The sequence below is a fragment of the Mobula birostris genome, chromosome 9 (assembly GCF_030028105.1).
Source record: "Mobula birostris isolate sMobBir1 chromosome 9, sMobBir1.hap1, whole genome shotgun sequence".
NCBI classification, from domain to species: domain Eukaryota; kingdom Metazoa; phylum Chordata; class Chondrichthyes; order Myliobatiformes; family Myliobatidae; genus Mobula; species Mobula birostris.
Window position 1 is genome coordinate 35,657,092 of NC_092378.1, and position 16,689 is coordinate 35,673,780.

General features: G+C 38.0%; 1 protein-coding gene across 6 annotated transcripts in view; it reads left to right on the forward strand.

The window, feature by feature from the left end:
- LOC140202665 (peroxisome proliferator-activated receptor alpha-like) overlaps positions 1 to 16,689 on the forward strand; it is a 74,270-nt gene that overhangs the window by 479 nt on the left and 57,102 nt on the right. The window contains exon 2 of one of the 6 annotated variants that reach the window (XM_072267798.1): positions 15,326 to 15,600. The exons of 3 other annotated variants lie outside the window; for them this stretch is intronic. The gene's annotated coding sequence lies outside the window, so the exon portion shown is untranslated. Of the gene's footprint in view, positions 1 to 15,325; positions 15,601 to 15,622; positions 15,642 to 16,689 lie in introns of those variants that run through there. 2 more of the 6 variants (XM_072267799.1, XM_072267800.1) reach the window with 2 other exon arrangements.

Genomic DNA, 16,689 nt, shown 5'->3' on the forward strand with positions numbered 1-16,689 from the left:
CGAGACCCAAACACTGGTCCAAACTAACCTGGCGTTCATCCCTCCACACTGGCGGGAGCCAGTGGCGCCTCGACTTGGCGTTGGTCTATTCCTTTCTCTGCTTTTGAAAGGACAAATGACTAAAAATAATAGACCAGGTCAAATTTTACCAATGATTATTTTTGCCTTTATTTTAATTTTAGAGTGTGATCAGGAATTGGATAGGTTGCAGAGTTAATATTTAAGGAAGGGGACTTGGCTATTTTATAATCCGTCCCAAATATCTATCGATCGGAAAGTTAAATTGCGCAAACTTTCATTGCTTAGACCTTGTTTAAAAGTTTCAGAACCGTGGTTGTATGTTTAGATGACAGCTGTTTTTAAATTAACCACTTGAAAATTAAATTTATTTATCGCAAAGTCCAGACCAAATATAATAGTTGAGTTGGTGACAAAAGCTTTACAAAATGTGGACAAAAACTAGACACCTATAGAAAAACATCTGTTGAAAATTAGGAATGGATTATATATCAAATAATTTTATGAATTAAATCTCTTGCAAAAACAAAAGTAAGACAAATTCAAGGCTTCAATTAAAATAAACATAATTAAATTGATTTTATGAATAATGCCACATGTTTTGATATAAATTGTTGATCATTCCTGAAAAGAACATCTTTAATACTAACTTTGGGTTTGAAAAATTGCAGATGAATGAACTTGTTGAATACCTGTTACCAATTCACACCTCTGTCTGGTATTTAACTGTTTTAAACTGGGCAGTAGTTATTCAACAAAGTATAATTTTACTGTTTTTAATATGAAAGGTCCAGATTTGTGATTACCCCTTTAGATGTCACAGGAATATAACCAGATAAACCTAAAATAGTATACTTATAATAAAAACTGTCAATTTATGAATTATAGTCTGATATATGAATAATACAACTTCAAGTAAAAAGTGTTCATGTAAAAGCAGCATTTAATACAGTAAATACAGCAGACAGTTGATAAATTAATTTATTTAAGAATACTTAATTTGGCAATGCTCTTACTTCTTGATTATAACTATTTTGAGCTTAAGGCTTATTTTCGAAATAGAGACTTGGGCACAGAGGTCTAGGTCCACTTTCTAGTACATCATTGAGGAAACGCCTCACTGCGGTCTTTCATTTGAAACATTAAACTTTCTCTAACCCCTTGGATCCTGTGGAATTATTTGGAAGCATAGTATCCCCAGGATCATAGCAAATATTTAAACCCAACTTAACTTCATAAGCAGTAAGTTAGGTGATCATTATCATCTTGTTACAAATGTTGCTCAATACAAATTGGGTATTATATTTGTTACATTACAATAGATACTAAATTTCTTAGTCATTTGTAGAGCATTGAAGACTATTTAACATCTGTCATTGTCTTCATTTGTGGCGCCTTTTAAACAGAAATTTATCCATACTTATAAGAAATAAGATCATAAGGCTAGATATAAAGAACTTATACAACAAAAAGTTTTCTATGACTCTTGAAACTCATATTGTGGAAAGCTACAAGATCATCTCAAATTATTGTTTAGATTGGGATTTTGATTTTTCTTTATTGGCAGGGGAAAGTCGAAGAGTCTTATTTTGGTATTGACTGAATTGTGCAGAAGTTTAATGGATTGCACTGAGTCCATTGTGGAAAAAATCAACAATCTTTAAAAAAGCTTTTTACTTTTCTGGTTCACGGGGGGGGGGGGGGGGGGGAGTCTAAATTAGATCCCTTACCAGGGTATAGATTGAAAATAATGATTAAAAGAAATTTGTTGATAAGGGCGTTGGCTGGTTTGTCTTCATCAATTCTTCTCCTGCAGTTACAGCTTTGACAGATTTGTCAAAAATGATTTCCATTTCACAAGTCAGTGTTGACTCTGGCAAATCTACATATTATTTTCTGCTTCATTTTAGAATCTTCCTTATTTATTGATAGCAGGTTAACTCATCTACAGGTCCCTGCTTTTCACCCATTTCCTTTTAACATACCAAATTGTGGGAATCATTTGAGAAAATATGGGATTCTGAAAGATGATAGCTGATGCATTTACTATCTCCATTGCTGCCTTCTTCAAAGCCCGAGGATACAGATACTGAGGTTGTAAGGATTTATTGCCTTTCAGTCCCATTACTTTCTTTAAACTAATAATTGTTCAATTTCTTTGAACTGATTCTTTATAGACATCTCCACTATTTTCAAGAGATTTTGTAAATAATTATATACGGTGGTAAATAAATTATGCAAAATCAATAATATTTAAAACTCTCTGAACTCATCCAATATCTGGAAGTTTGATTTTATTCCATGCCTAAGTTAATGACCCTTACTATGGCAAGAACATCCATTTGTGTGCCACCTTTAATGTGGCAGAGGTATTCCAAGGCGCTTCATTGATGTCTTATCAAGCAGATGTTTGATTCTAAGTGACAGCAAAAAGATTTGTGGCAGGCAACTAAAAACTTGCCCGGTGGTAGGTTTCCCGGAATCTATTAAAGGGGGAAAGGGTGTTAAAGAAGCAGAGAGCTTTTTGGAGAAAATTGCAGAGTTTAGGATCCTGGCAATGTTAACTACTGGTGGAGTAGTTAAATCAGACAGGAACTCGTTTTGGAACACAGGATGGAGCTTGCTGCTGCCTCTCTTTTCACAATTTGGGTTTAGTCCCGCTATCAGTTGTTTCCTGTGTAAAGTTTGCATTTCTCTCTGTGATGGTATGTTTTTCCTCTGTGTGCTCGAATATCTTTCCACATCTTAATAACGTGCAGGTAGGTTAATGGGCTACGATAAATTACCCCTTGGTGTAGGTTGACGATAAAACAATTTATGTGGGGCTGATGGAGGTGTGTGAGAGAATAACTTAATGGGATACAGGAAAAGAGGAGGGGAAAGTGGATTGCTCTCCTTGGGGTTGTCATTGACCTAGTGATCAGAACAGCCTCCTGTATCATTATAGTCTTAAGTACTTGGATGAATATGTTGATACGAGTTACAGAGAGAGGTTTGGAAGCTCTCAATTTTACAAGTTAATATTGTTATAGAAAGGGGTTCCCAACCTGGAGTCCATAGACTCCTTGCTTAATGCTATTGGTCCATGGCATAAAAAATGTTGGGAACCCCTGTTATAGAATAATATCTTCATAATTGACATATGATGCAAATCATCACAATAAATACAGAGATACTAGTTAAGTTCCATTGGATTCAGAAGATAAAATTTCCATTTTTAATGCTTATCTGTGGGCTAGATCTAGTGTCTAATGCTGAATGCTGATGCTTATGCTGAATGACCATAAGGCTGTGCTACATGTTTTTATATTTACAAAGTAACTCTTAATCATTAACTGAGGAAGAATCTATTGTAGGTCTGGAAGATTGCTAGGATATGCAAAACTTTAAAAAAAACTATTGGCATTAGGTCTAAAGAGAAACATTATTACTTATGTTAAGGTAATAGTTAAAATAAAACAAATTAAATCTTGCTTTGGGAGGGCTGGGAGGAACAATGCACTAAGTTTGTGTAACCTTGTTAGTGTCACAAGCGCAGTGCTATTCACTGCAACATTCCAATGAACAGGCAGGTTTTTATAGGTTGAATTGGAGGATTAATTGGTTTTGCCACACTACAATTTCTGACTTCTATTAAATATCTGGAGACATTGTACTTCTGAAAGAAGCAGTAGTGCATTAGAGAAAATCACAAATTTCTAGTGACTATTTTATTCATTGACAAGATGTGACCAATGATATTTCCCACAATACTGTATGCTAGAGGGCCAGCAAAATTAATACTGTTTAAATGTCTAGTGAAATAATTGGAATGATCATTGCCTTTTGTTTGGATGGTACCACCTATCAGCCCAAACTTAAAAGTTTTCCAGCTATTTCTCCATATACAATGCTTTTTACTTGAAGAACTGCAACCAGACTTGTACATCATGTGATCATGAAACATCACTCCTTCACTCCTTCTGATGGTAAGTTGGAGGAAAAGTCATTGATGAAGCAGCTAAAGATTTTAAGCCCAAGGGGCTTTGCAGCAATGTCCTGGGTCTGGAATTATTGATCTCCGTCAGTGATGGCCATCTGTTTTAGTGCCAGGAGTGCCTAGTGAACCCAGTTTTCCAGGGTTTACTTGATGCCATGCAGTTAAATGCTGCCTTTATATCAATGGCAGCCACTCTTACTTCACTTGTATCTTCTTTTACCATATCTCCTTTGCATGTCTCTGGTAGCTCTGATAACGTCTTGAGGCTGTCTGGTCTTTGCGAGACAAAACTGAGCATTTGTAATTACACCTACACCTCCCTCATTACCATTTGGGGCTTCGAACTGTCCTTCCTGTCAGGACAATGCTTCACCTACGAGTCTGTTGTGGTCATTTATTTTATCTGGTGCTCCCAGTGTGGCCTCCACGACATCTTTGAGACCCAATGCAGATTGGGGAACCACTTCATCAAGCACCTCCACACTGTCCACCATGTGGCTATTTATTTCAGTTCAACTTCCCATTCACATTCTGACATGAGTGTCCATGCCCGCCTCTGCTGCCATGATGAGAGTAAACTCGGGTGGGAGAAGCAACAGCTGATATTCCGTCTGGGAAGCCTCCAGATTAATTCCTCTAACTTATGCAATTTTTTCTCCCCCCATCCTCGCTTACCCCTTCCCTTTCCCCACCACCTTCTTCTGACTTCTGCCCTCTTCCTTTCCAGTCCTGGTGAATGGTCTCATCCCAAAAATTCAACTGCTTATTGCCCCCATAGATGCTGCCTGACTTGTTGAGTTCCTCCAGCATTCTGTGTGTGTTCCTTCATGTCTAGAGCAACTGCAGAATCTTATGATTTTGATTTGTAATTGAACTATTGTGAATAAGTGCTGTTTTGTAGCACTGAGAACAACACCTACTGATACTTTATCAATGATTGAGGTAGTGATTATCTACTGCTACTTGAATTATTCTGAATCAATCTCATTTAGCCGAGTTTTAGTACCACAGAAAAATGAATGTCCTTGGTATAACAAAGGATTCTTCTCCACGAAGATTGTGGGTTTTTTTTTGTCATGAAACACTATTTTTCTGTAATTGGTTTGTACAATGCCACAAATGGATGTTGTGAGTAGCTGGATTGTTAACCAGCAGATCAAATAGCTTTATTATTCTCTTTGCTTCTTTTACCACCTTTTGCAGGTCCTGTCCTGCAGCTATGTTCTCTGGGACTTGGCTGGCTCAGCTTGCCCATTAGTGCATTTTTTCTTATTCCAGTAAGGATTCTACTGAACCATCCTGGATGAATATTGAAGTGTACTGTCCTGAATATGTACATATACCACTGCTTCTATGTTTCTTCCAATTGCTGTGGGCATTCCATTTCATCCCTGCCAACAGTTATGTGGTAATCTATAGATTTCCCTGCCAATATTTGCTCTGATAATCTGAGAGTTTATGGAGTTCAGGTTCATCATTGAAGCTTTCCAGGGTTTTTCCCTCTTAACTATTTAGAATTATTTCATCAGCTGTTGTGGATCATCTGTTGCCAGATGGATGTGATTTGCACTATCATTTCTACATCAGCTCTCTACTGCAGCAACACTCTCATTCCACCTCTTGATCATTTCTCCATGGCCTTGCAAATGTTTTTGAATGTATATATCTAGTTGCCTCTTGACGGATATAATGGAACCTGCCCTCCACCACATCAGCTGCAGTGCATGCCAGATTCCAACCACTCTTTGCATAAAAAGTTCTTATTGTTATTCTTAAGTCTCTTCCCTTTTATACCATTTTTGTTTGTATATATTTTGTGAATGAGCTTGAGATTTCAAATGAAAGATTTGACTTTCTAATAATTATGCCAGGACATTGCTTCACCAACCAGTGAGACATCTCACCTATTTCAAGAACATGTACGTAAGTCCATGAGGAGGACTTTGTACAAAGTTTATGCCATTGCTGGCTGTCACTGTATTGTATGCCTAGTCCGTGAGTTATTGAAACATGTCACAGAAGAAAGTCATTAAATATTTACTGTCCGTATGTAAAGAAATCCTGTAAGGCGGAGGAGAAGATGGCGGTGCGATGCAGCGCGTGCTGTCTCTCCGGTGATGAATATCTGTAATCTGTCAAGTAGGAGGCCGTGCACAATTCTGATTTGATGGAGGCAGACGTGAGAGCGCGGAGGAATATCTGGTGAAACTTCTGAAATGCCTGCTTCGCTGCCACTGCTACTGTGTGATCCGAAATCTCCGGAGGGGAAGGCCCCGAATCCTCGGCTTTGCTTGTTGCTTGGTGGCCGGGGCCGGGGTTGAAGTGCTCGGCAGAGATGGTGCTCAGTGTTCGGTGTCGGAGGCTCGAAGTTTTCGGACGGACTCAGAGTTGGACTGTAGTCGGGTGCTTCCAGCATGCTGCATCGGCAAGTTTGCGGCAGTGGAAGTTCATGGCAGGGAGAGTTTCTTCCTTCTACCGTCTGCGTGAGATGATGGGCTGTCGGGACTTTGAGACTTTTTTTTACCGTGCCCATGGTCTGCTCTTATCGAATTACGGTATTGCTTTGCACTGTTGTAACTATATGTTATAATTATGTGTTTTTTGTCAGTTTTAGTCTTGGTCTGTCTTGTGTTTCTGTGATATCATACCACAGGAACATTGTATCATTTTTTAATGCATGCATTTCTAAATGACAATAAATGAGGACTGAGTGTCCTCATAATCTAATCTAATCTAAGTTGTATTTCCCAGCTATTTTCCCACAGTACCACAAATTAATTTCCTTAACTGCATACCCAAATCACTTGAAAATCCTTCCTTACTTTCATCCATCATCCATTAAGGCAGCACCTAACCTTTTGCTTCTAATGGAACTTGCTTCCACTGCATCTGTAGGTAGTGCATTTATATTCCAAAGCTTTTCCTCTTAAAACTTTTTCCTTTAAATTGTACCTCCTTGTCATGTATTATATATGATATATCAAGATGGAGGAGTCGAAGATGTTGAATATAATCTTCTGCTGTGAAAGCGCAACCTCTGAGATAATTTGCCTTGCATTCCTCCTGCACTAGAGATGCCATGATGACAGTGGGTATTAAAACCTGCCACATTTTGGCGAACAGTTGTAGAGATCTCTAAAATCATTTGGTGACAGATCTTTTCCTGTCAATAAGGAAATTGGTGGTTTCATATTAGTAGATTGCCTTGTTTAACAATATGTACGGTAACGATACCACACTTAATCAGATTGTATAGTAATTGCAGAAATATACTTGCAATTTATAATAACATGTCAGTTTCAGTTTAAATTTTACCTTTACTCTTCATAATAACACAGCTAGTAGAGCTGCTTCCTCACAGCTCCAGCTACCGGGTTCAATTTTGACCTCCAGTGCTGCATGTTTGGAATTTGCAACTTCTCCCTGTGACTGCTTAGCTTTCCTACTGGATACATGTCCCAATCCTAAAGACATGTCACAATAAATTGTCCTCGCGGGCAGAGGAATCTTAGGGAGAATATTGGAAATAGGATTGATCTATGACTGGCATAAATTTGATGAGCTGAAATAGTGTCCTAAGTCATAAGGAAATATGAAATATGCAAACAGATAATATTGATAGATCTGATAATAGTAATATATTAGTTAGGAATAGATGTAGCAGATCTGGTTAAACAAACCAGTATAAATTTCAGGAATAAGTTGATTAATAGCCCTTTTTCCTTCTGTCCCATGTGGTAGTAATTATTGCTTTGTTTCTTTACCTTCCAGTCACACACTGCAATCCCTTAGTCCATGTTTACCCTTCATTCACCTGAGCCATATACAGAGAACTGATCTGATTTGCCCTTTGCATTAAGGTGGCAGAGTGTCAGTTTTGATTATGCTTCAGTGTTGTGCTTTCTGTTCTGAATGCCGCTGATTACCTTGACAGACAGATAAGAGAAAAATAATGAACATTAAATAATTTTGAGTGATTGGTTGCCTTCTCCTTTGCTTGCCAATCTGCAGGCCTGGAGTTCCTGATTAAAATCAGTGGTCTGCCAGATCCTGCATCTAATTCCATATAGAGTTCAAAGATGGATCACATTTGTAACTCCAAGACTTCCTGCATTCTTAATGTCTGAAAGCAGGTGACTACAGCAATACTTAACCTTGTATGCCATCCATGTTACTTTCTTCTAATCGTAATCCTTGTTGATATATTTGAAGCAAGAAGCTCAGAAGGTGTCATGTTAATCCAGTCAACTATTAATAAATTATGTATATAGTGAACTCCTAAATTAAATGTTGCCCTCAGTGAACTGAAAGTAGTGTTCCCATGTTGCAGTTGTTTGCCATGTAGTATCACTGCTGATTTTTGGCTTGGCTCTTACCAGCCCCCACTTGTTTGTCTAAATGAACCTGTTCACCCTTATCAATTTAAGTAAACTCATTCACCCTGACACATTGCATACTACTATTTTGAGCACTAGATTCCTAGCAATCTTCTGAAAGTTTAAATAAGAAATTGGATTGTGGTATACGATTTGCATTTTAAAATACTAGAGTGCTGGCAGATTAAAACTGGAGACTGACCTTGAAATTTGGTTGATACGTGTCTACTTTTTCCACCCACTGGCTGCAAGCTTCACCATGATGGTTATCAGGGCTGGTCAGTGATTGATTAACAAGAGTTTTATTGTGTGGGTTTGATTGATCTAGCCAGTTTTTCCAAACCATTAGGAATAGAAAATTGATTTTTCTCTTGAAACAACAGTAAAACATCCTCGTTAGGAACAGTTTTAAGTTTGAGGATATTTAGCTGATAAATTACCCAAAGTATCCTAATTCATAGCTCTAATTGCCATTTTTATTTTAGCATTTATAAATGAAATTCTTTTCTACTCCAGCCATTGAATATGTTCAGTCAGTCAGTTCAGATCCAGAGATTCAAATGCTGAATATGTGAAAGAAAGATAGAAAGATAATGGGTCTGTCACTTTATCTAATGCATTGAGGCATGATTTCTTTGACTTCCCGGTTATTTTTCACATGTAAGCTTCTATTCTGAATTGTGCTGTCAGCGCAAGTGGAGAAAAATGTCTGAACATGTTCTGTAATGGTTTGAAGGATCCAGTGCTAACAACTCTTTAATGAGCTGCTGTAATTGCTCTATACAAAAAAAGAGATGTGTTCTAAACCATCACTCCACTCCTAAGTTCCTTTTCTCTCCAAGATTTTTAACCATGTTATAACCATTGCCAAGCATTCTGCAGAGGTCTTCATCTTGATGAGAGTGTCAAAAACTTCCATCATAGATAACAATACTATTCCAAATGGTTATAGCAAAGGGAAGGTTTCACTCCTTTTCCTTATGAAATTTAGTGCTGCCTTTGACATAGTTTGCTATCCAGCCCTCCTCCAATGTCTCCCACTTTGTTGAGTTGGGTAAGATCATACTCAACTGGTTTCATGCTTGTATCTAGTCATAGTCAGAAAGTTACCTACAGTGTGTTGTGTGTGGGTATACCTACTACTCCAGAAAGATCCACAATACTCTCAATTACTCACTGCCTGTAACTGACACTGACAGTAGTGGCGGTTCCCACCTGTAGACTGGTGGTACCTGCTTCCATATCATTAGTCATAGTGTACGGCATTATAGCACAGAAACAGACCCTACAACTATTAGACTGTGTCAGTCTGTTATTCTGTCTAGTCCTATTGACCCGCACCTGGACCATGCCCTCTATACCCCTCGCATCCATGTATATATCGAAACTTCTCTTAAATGTTGAAAACAAACTTGTATCCACCACTTCCACTGGCAGCTGTTCCATACTTGGACCACCCTCTGAGGGAAGAAGTTCCTCTTCAGGTTCCCCTTAAATAGTTCACCTTTTGCCCTTAACCTATGACCTCTAGTTCTATTCTCACCTAGCCTGAATGGAAAAAGCCTGCTGCTTGCATTTACCCTGTCTATACCCTTCCTGATTTTGTATACCCCTTATTTCCATCAAATCTCCCTTGTTTTCCTACATTCCGGAGTGTACAGTACTAACTTATTCAACCTCCCTATAACTCACATCCTTAAGTCCTGGCAACAACCTTGTAAATTTTCTCTGTATTCTTTTAATCTTATTGGTAACTTTCTTGTGACCAGAACTGCACACAGTATTCCAAATTAGGTCTCAGCAGCGTCCTATACAACTTCCAACATAACATCTCAGCTCCTGTGCTCAGTACTCTGATTTATGAAGGCCAATGTTCCAAAAAGCTCGCTTTACAACCATGTATACCTGTGACAACACTTTCAAGGAATTATGGAATTGTATTCCCAGATCCATTTGTTCTACCACACTCCTCAGTGCCCTACCATTCACTGTGTAGGTCTTATACTGGTTTGACCTCTCAAAGTGTAACACCTCGCACTTGTCTGTATTATATTCCATCTGCCATCTCTCAGCCCATTTTTTCAGCTGCTGCAGATCACGCTGCAAGCTTTTCTATCCACTATGACCCCTATCTTGGTGTCATCTGTAAATGTGCTGATTTAGTTTCCCACCTTGCTGATCTTTCCACTCTCTCTAAATCTTCAGACTATTTCTCTGGTGTTCATACGAGAAATTTATTTCAGTTTACTTTTGGGGAAATCTGAAGTCATTGTCTGCAGTTACTCCTGTGAATCACCTTTTAAATATGTTGTCTAAGTAAATAGGCATTATCTGGACAATAGCCTATTTTAAGTAATGTTTTGTGTCTCACAGTGCAACTTAGCTTATTGTTTATAGTAGTTGATAGTTTATACATGTTAGATATTTTTAGCAAATAATTTACAAGCAGTTTTTCAATGCATAAATTCCATTTGATTTTGAATTGAAGATCAATTTTACAATCCTGTTGATGTGAACATCATTGGCAAAGGGCTTTTCTTCTTTAATTGGTGGTAGAAATGGTCCACTGCCTTAAATGTTTCAGTGTTTTTGGTGATGGTGCTTTGTCAGGTTGGAAAAGATATTTCAGAGTACTATATTTCAAAGTCAGAATGTTGTATGACTTGGAGAAGAGCCTTGTGGAGGTTGATACTTTTGTGTGCCTGCTGCCCTTGCCCTTGTTTCTGTTGGAGGTCATCCATTTGATAAGTACTTTCAGAGTAGCCTGGGTCATTAACCAGTGCTTTTTGTAGATGGCACATAATGCAATTACGTGCACCCTTGGCAAAGGGAATGAACGTTTAGGTAAGAGAATGGGATGATGTTCAGGCAACCGTTGTGTCTTTGGTGATACTGACCTTCTTGACTATTATTGGAGCTGCATTCAACTGTGCAATTTATGACAGTTCTATCACGCTTCTGATTGGAACATTCTAGATGGTGAAAAGACTATCAAGTTTCGAGGGATGAGTTGCTGTAAGATAGTTAACCTCGGACTCACCTTTGTAGTCACCAAAGTGGTTGAGTTTTTTGTTCATGAGTGATTAACATCACATACTACGCTGTTAACTACCGGTTAGTGACTGCTTTATTTTACCCAAGGTGTTTGAAATGTAATTGAATACTTCATTGTACAGTATTCAATGAATATCCACACTTCTCTGTCTTTCAAATGGAATGAAGGCCTTTAGTGAAACATCTGAAGATAATTGGACTGTGTGTACCGCTTACAGCAATATCCTGGAGTTGGAATAATCTATGGTGACCATGTATGTTTGTGCAAGGTTTGACCCCAACTTGATTCCAAATGATTTCATCTTTGCATGAGCTTTTTGATGTGCGTCATCAATGAAAGGATGAAAAATAATGGGTACCATGGTGCTTGAATGGTGAGTTAATTTCCATGCTCTTAGTGTGGTAGATGGTGAAGAATATTATCTTAAGGTTACAGCAGGATCTGGATCAACTGTGAAAGTAAACCAAGGAATGGCAGATGGAATTTAACTCAGTCGAGGGTTAATTTTTTCTTTTTGGGATGTCAAAGCAGGGCAGGACATACACGGTGAATGACAGGGCCTTGAAGAGTGTTAAGAACGGAAATCTAGGGGTATGTATTCCCTGAAAGTGGTGATACAGATAGACAAGGTGATAAAGAAGGCATATGTCATATTTGCCTTTATCAGACAATATAAAAGTATAAGAGTTGGGATGTCATGTTTCACAACTGTACAAGATCTGGTGAGATCAGAACAGGAATATTGTGTATGGTTCTGTCAACATACTATAGGAAGGGTGTGATTAAGGTAGAGCAAATGCAGAAAATATGTCAGGACTGGAGGCTTTGTATTATAAAGAGAGACTGTGTAATGTGGAAGTGTTTTTCCTTGTGCAAAGGAGGCAGAGAGGTGAACGTACAAAGGTATATAAAGTCATGAAGGACATAGATTGTCATAACCTTCTTCAGGGTAGAGGAGACAAAAACTAGAGAGCTGAGGTTTAAGGTAAAAGAAGAAGAATTTAAGGGGGATCTGAGAAGCAGGTTTATTCACATGGAGAACGGTGGGTATATGGAATGAGATGTCATAGAGGTGGGTAAAATTACAATGTTTAAAAGAGATTTAGACAGCTACTATATGTAGATAGAAAAGGCTTAGTGGAATGTGGGGAAATAGAACTAGCTAAGGAAAGTACTGGTTGGCATGGACAAGTTGGGCCAAAGTGCCTGTTTCTGTGTAGTATATTGTGATTCTAATTATTAATATTGTATGCACTGGTGGAATACTCTTACTAGCCATAATCTGAAGAAGTAATTGTCCAAAGTTATCTTGTAATAGGCATAGATTATACTTTGTATATTTTGTATTAAAAATTCCATTCACACATAATGTTTGGAAATCCTGCATGTTCTTATTATTTCTTTGACCAAGGATTTATGTTTTCATATACTGTTACTCCTAATACAGCTCAAGGGAAATCAAAACAAAGATGTTTTTGTATTTTTTAAAAAAACCCTAATTCCAGCTAGGCTCAAATTACAAAACTTGGCTATTATTTAAATGTATTTTTACAATTCAAACAAGTATGCCAGCATCAAGAGCCTGTAATACTATGATTTTCTTATATTCTGTTATATTGGTATTGTTTTATTGAAAATTCCTCTGGTGTTTGGATGTAATTTATATGTAGTATTTGCCTAGATGTTAGTATTGCATTTATTTCAAATTAATATAAAAATAAACAAATTCCACATTCTGAACTAAAATGGGTGAAAGTTAAATGAAAACTGTAGTTCACTATTGAAATTACAGCATGATTTGTTGTGATTATTCAGATCTTCTAACAATGTTATTCAATTACAAATATCAAGAAGCAGCGTAACTTATTATTGAAGGAGGTAAGAGAGGAAATTGCTAGGGCCTTGATGAAGATCTTTGTATCCACAATAGCAATAGATGAGGTCCTGGAAGAATGAAGAGCAGCCACTGTTGTTTCTTTGTTCAAGAAGATAAATAGGGATGATACAGGAAATTACAGTCTGGTTGGCCTCCCATCAGTGGTAAGGAAGCTATTGGAGATCTTAGTGATGGGATTTACATGCATTTGGAAAAACTTGGCCTGGTTAGGGACAGTCAGCATGGCTTTGTGCAGAGCAAGGAAGATCATGTCTTGCAAACTTGATTGAGGTTTTAAGAAAAAGACAAAGGTGATTGATAAAAGGGGAGTAGATGTTGTCCACATGGACTTCAGTAGGGCATTTCACAAGATCCATTATGGTAGGCTGATCCAAAAGGTTAAGATGCATGGGATCCATGCTGACGTGGTAGTTTGGATTCAGAATTGGTTTGCATATAGAAGACTGATGGTAATGGTGGAAGGGTGTTATTCAGGTTGGAGGTCCATGGGTCAGTGGTGTTGTGCAGGGAATGATGCTGGGGCCACAGATGTATAACTAACTTGGATGAAAATTAGATGGGTGAGTTTGTAGGTTTGCAGGTCACACAAACATTGATGGAACTGTGGACAGTGTAGAGGGCTGCCAAAGGATACAACAGGCTATTGTACAGTTATAGATATGGGTGGAGAAATGACAGATGGAGTTTTATTTCAGCAAATTTGAGCTTTTGCACGATAGGAGGTCAAATGTAATGGCAATGTGTGCAGTTAATAGCTGAACCATTATCAGCAATATTATACAAAGGGATTTGGAGACCTGGTCCATAGCTCCCTGAAAATAGAAGTGTAAGTAGATAGGATGGTAAAGCTGGTGTATGGCATGCTTGCCTTCATTGATCAGGACATTGAACATAAGAGTAAGGAAGTCATGTTGCATCTATGTAAAACTTTGATTCTGTTGCACCTAGAGTATCGTGTGAAATCCTAGTCACCTCATTGCAAGAATGATATAGAGGCTTTGGAAAGTGGGCAGAAGAGGTTTACCAGGTGTTGCTTGGATTAGAGGGAATAAGTTTATAAGGAGAGGTTGCACAAACTTGGGTTATTTTCTCTGGAACATTGAGGCTGAGAGGGGACCTGAGAGAACTTTATAAAACTTATAAAAGGCATTGATTGATAGACAGTCAGAATCTTTTTTTCCCGGGGTAGAAACGTCAATACCAGAAGACATGTATTTAAGATGAGAGGGGAAAAAACCTTAAAGGGGATGTATGGGTCAAGTTTTTTTCAGAGATAGTGGTAGATGTCTGCAATGCAGCTGGGCTAATGGTATAAGCAGATACAGTAGTGGTGTTCAAGAGGCTGTGAGATACATTGAGTATTAGAGAAAAGAAGAGGGGAATAAAGATCATGTTTAGGCAGAGGGAATTAGTTTAATTGGTGCAAACATCATTGGCTGAATGACCTGTTCCTGTCTTGTGTTCTATGTTCTAATGAGTGAAATTAGCAGTATTTTTTTTTCTAAATTGTGTTTACTGCCTTAGTTCTATGTTTAACAAATGCACTTGTATAACTTTATCTTCATTTTGAGCATTTGAAAGACAAATCCACGCACTTAGATGTGTTTGAAGCAAATAAATTAATTCAAGTAATAAAGTGGTGTTTAGATAGGTAGATAGATACTTTATTGTTCCCAAAGGAAATTACAGTGTCACGGTAGCATTCCACATGCACAGATATGCAAATATTAGAAGAGAAGTTAGAAAGAATAAAAAATAAGTTACCACATACAGTCTAATAGGAGGGAGTCATCACTTCCCCATCTGTAGGTTGATTTATTATAGAGCCTAATCGCCAAGGGTAAGAATGACCTCAATAAGCACTCTTTGGAGCAGCATAGTTAGGTATCTTAGTTTATTACTAAAAGTACCCCTCTGTTCAGCCAAGGTGGCATGCAGAGGGTGAGAAACATTGTCTAGAATTTCCAGGATTTTCTGTAGGGTCCTTTGTTCTATTACAGCCTCCAGTGTGTCCAGTTTGACTCCTATAACAGAGCCAACCTTTCTAATCAGTTTATTGAGCCTGCTGGCATCACTCGTGTTGATGCCATTGCCTCAGCACACCACGGCATAGAAGATTGTACTGGCAACAACAGACTGGTAGAACGTGTGAAGGAGAGGCCCGCATACTCCAAAAGACCTCAGTCTCTTCAGGAAGTAGAAGCGACCCTGGCTGTTCTTGTACACAGTCTCTGTGTTGGAGCTCCACACATCTGTCATCCAGGTGCACCCGCAGGTACTTGTCCTCAGCCATGTCCTCACCATCAATAGTAACAGGTACAACAATAGATTAATTTAGACTGTAAGGAGTTTGCTGTCGAAAATGTATATAAAAACCATGTCTCAATAATCAATAAACTATTCAATGAACTGGAAATGTTATCCCTCTTGTGGCTGTGGAGTTGGTATAAAAGAGGTAAACTTTTGGAACTTAATGCTGCACAAAAAAGAAACAGGGAAATAAAAATTTGCAGAAACAGTGTGCAGATTCGATACAATCAATGCAGAAAAAATCAGTGATTTGTTACTTACATAAGGCAACCTGTTGATATTTTGTGGAGTTTTGTCTGCTTTGCATTATAATGCAACATCAAGTTCCACAGTATTAAATAAATCTATCTGTACCTGTTGCCTTGTAATGTTTATATGCTTCATGATTTGCATTAAGGTTTGACACATTATTTGCTGATTCAGCCTTGAATGAATTGAAGAAACAAACCTGCAAATACACAACATTTGCAGACTACCAGACAATGTGATATTTATTGGTTTGAGTATCATAGTGAAAAGGCACAAGAACTTAACACCTGTTCTTGTGGCCACTGTAGTTATTTTGTTAGCTCATTTAAGTTTTCAGTCAAAATGATATTTGGCAATGGAATGCTCAGAATGGAACAGTCCAGACTTCCACTATATATTTTGTTAAACTTGCAGTCATTCTAAACTCTGCTGTTCATGGCTCAAACCAAGAACTGTTCATCCCATGGTCCTTGTGTAAGATTTTAATGTAAGGAATTCCTGTGGTGTTTCCTTTAAGGGAATTTAGGAAGTTCAAAAGAAGGTTGAAATGCACGACCTCTGGGGTATTAATGTCAAGATTAGTCCATGTGCTATGAGGTGGTTGATTTAGAAATAAGAAAAGAGAACAGCCAAAATCATAGCTAGGGAACTGCGCTGGGAGCGGGACTTAGCGTATGTGGATAATTGGAATTTCCTCTGAGGTGCATTAGTACATTAGGACATTTTTGACAAGAACAGGCCATTTGGCCCATTCACATAGTATGTTGAAATAACTATTGAGTTAATATTTGAAAGTCTCTTATGT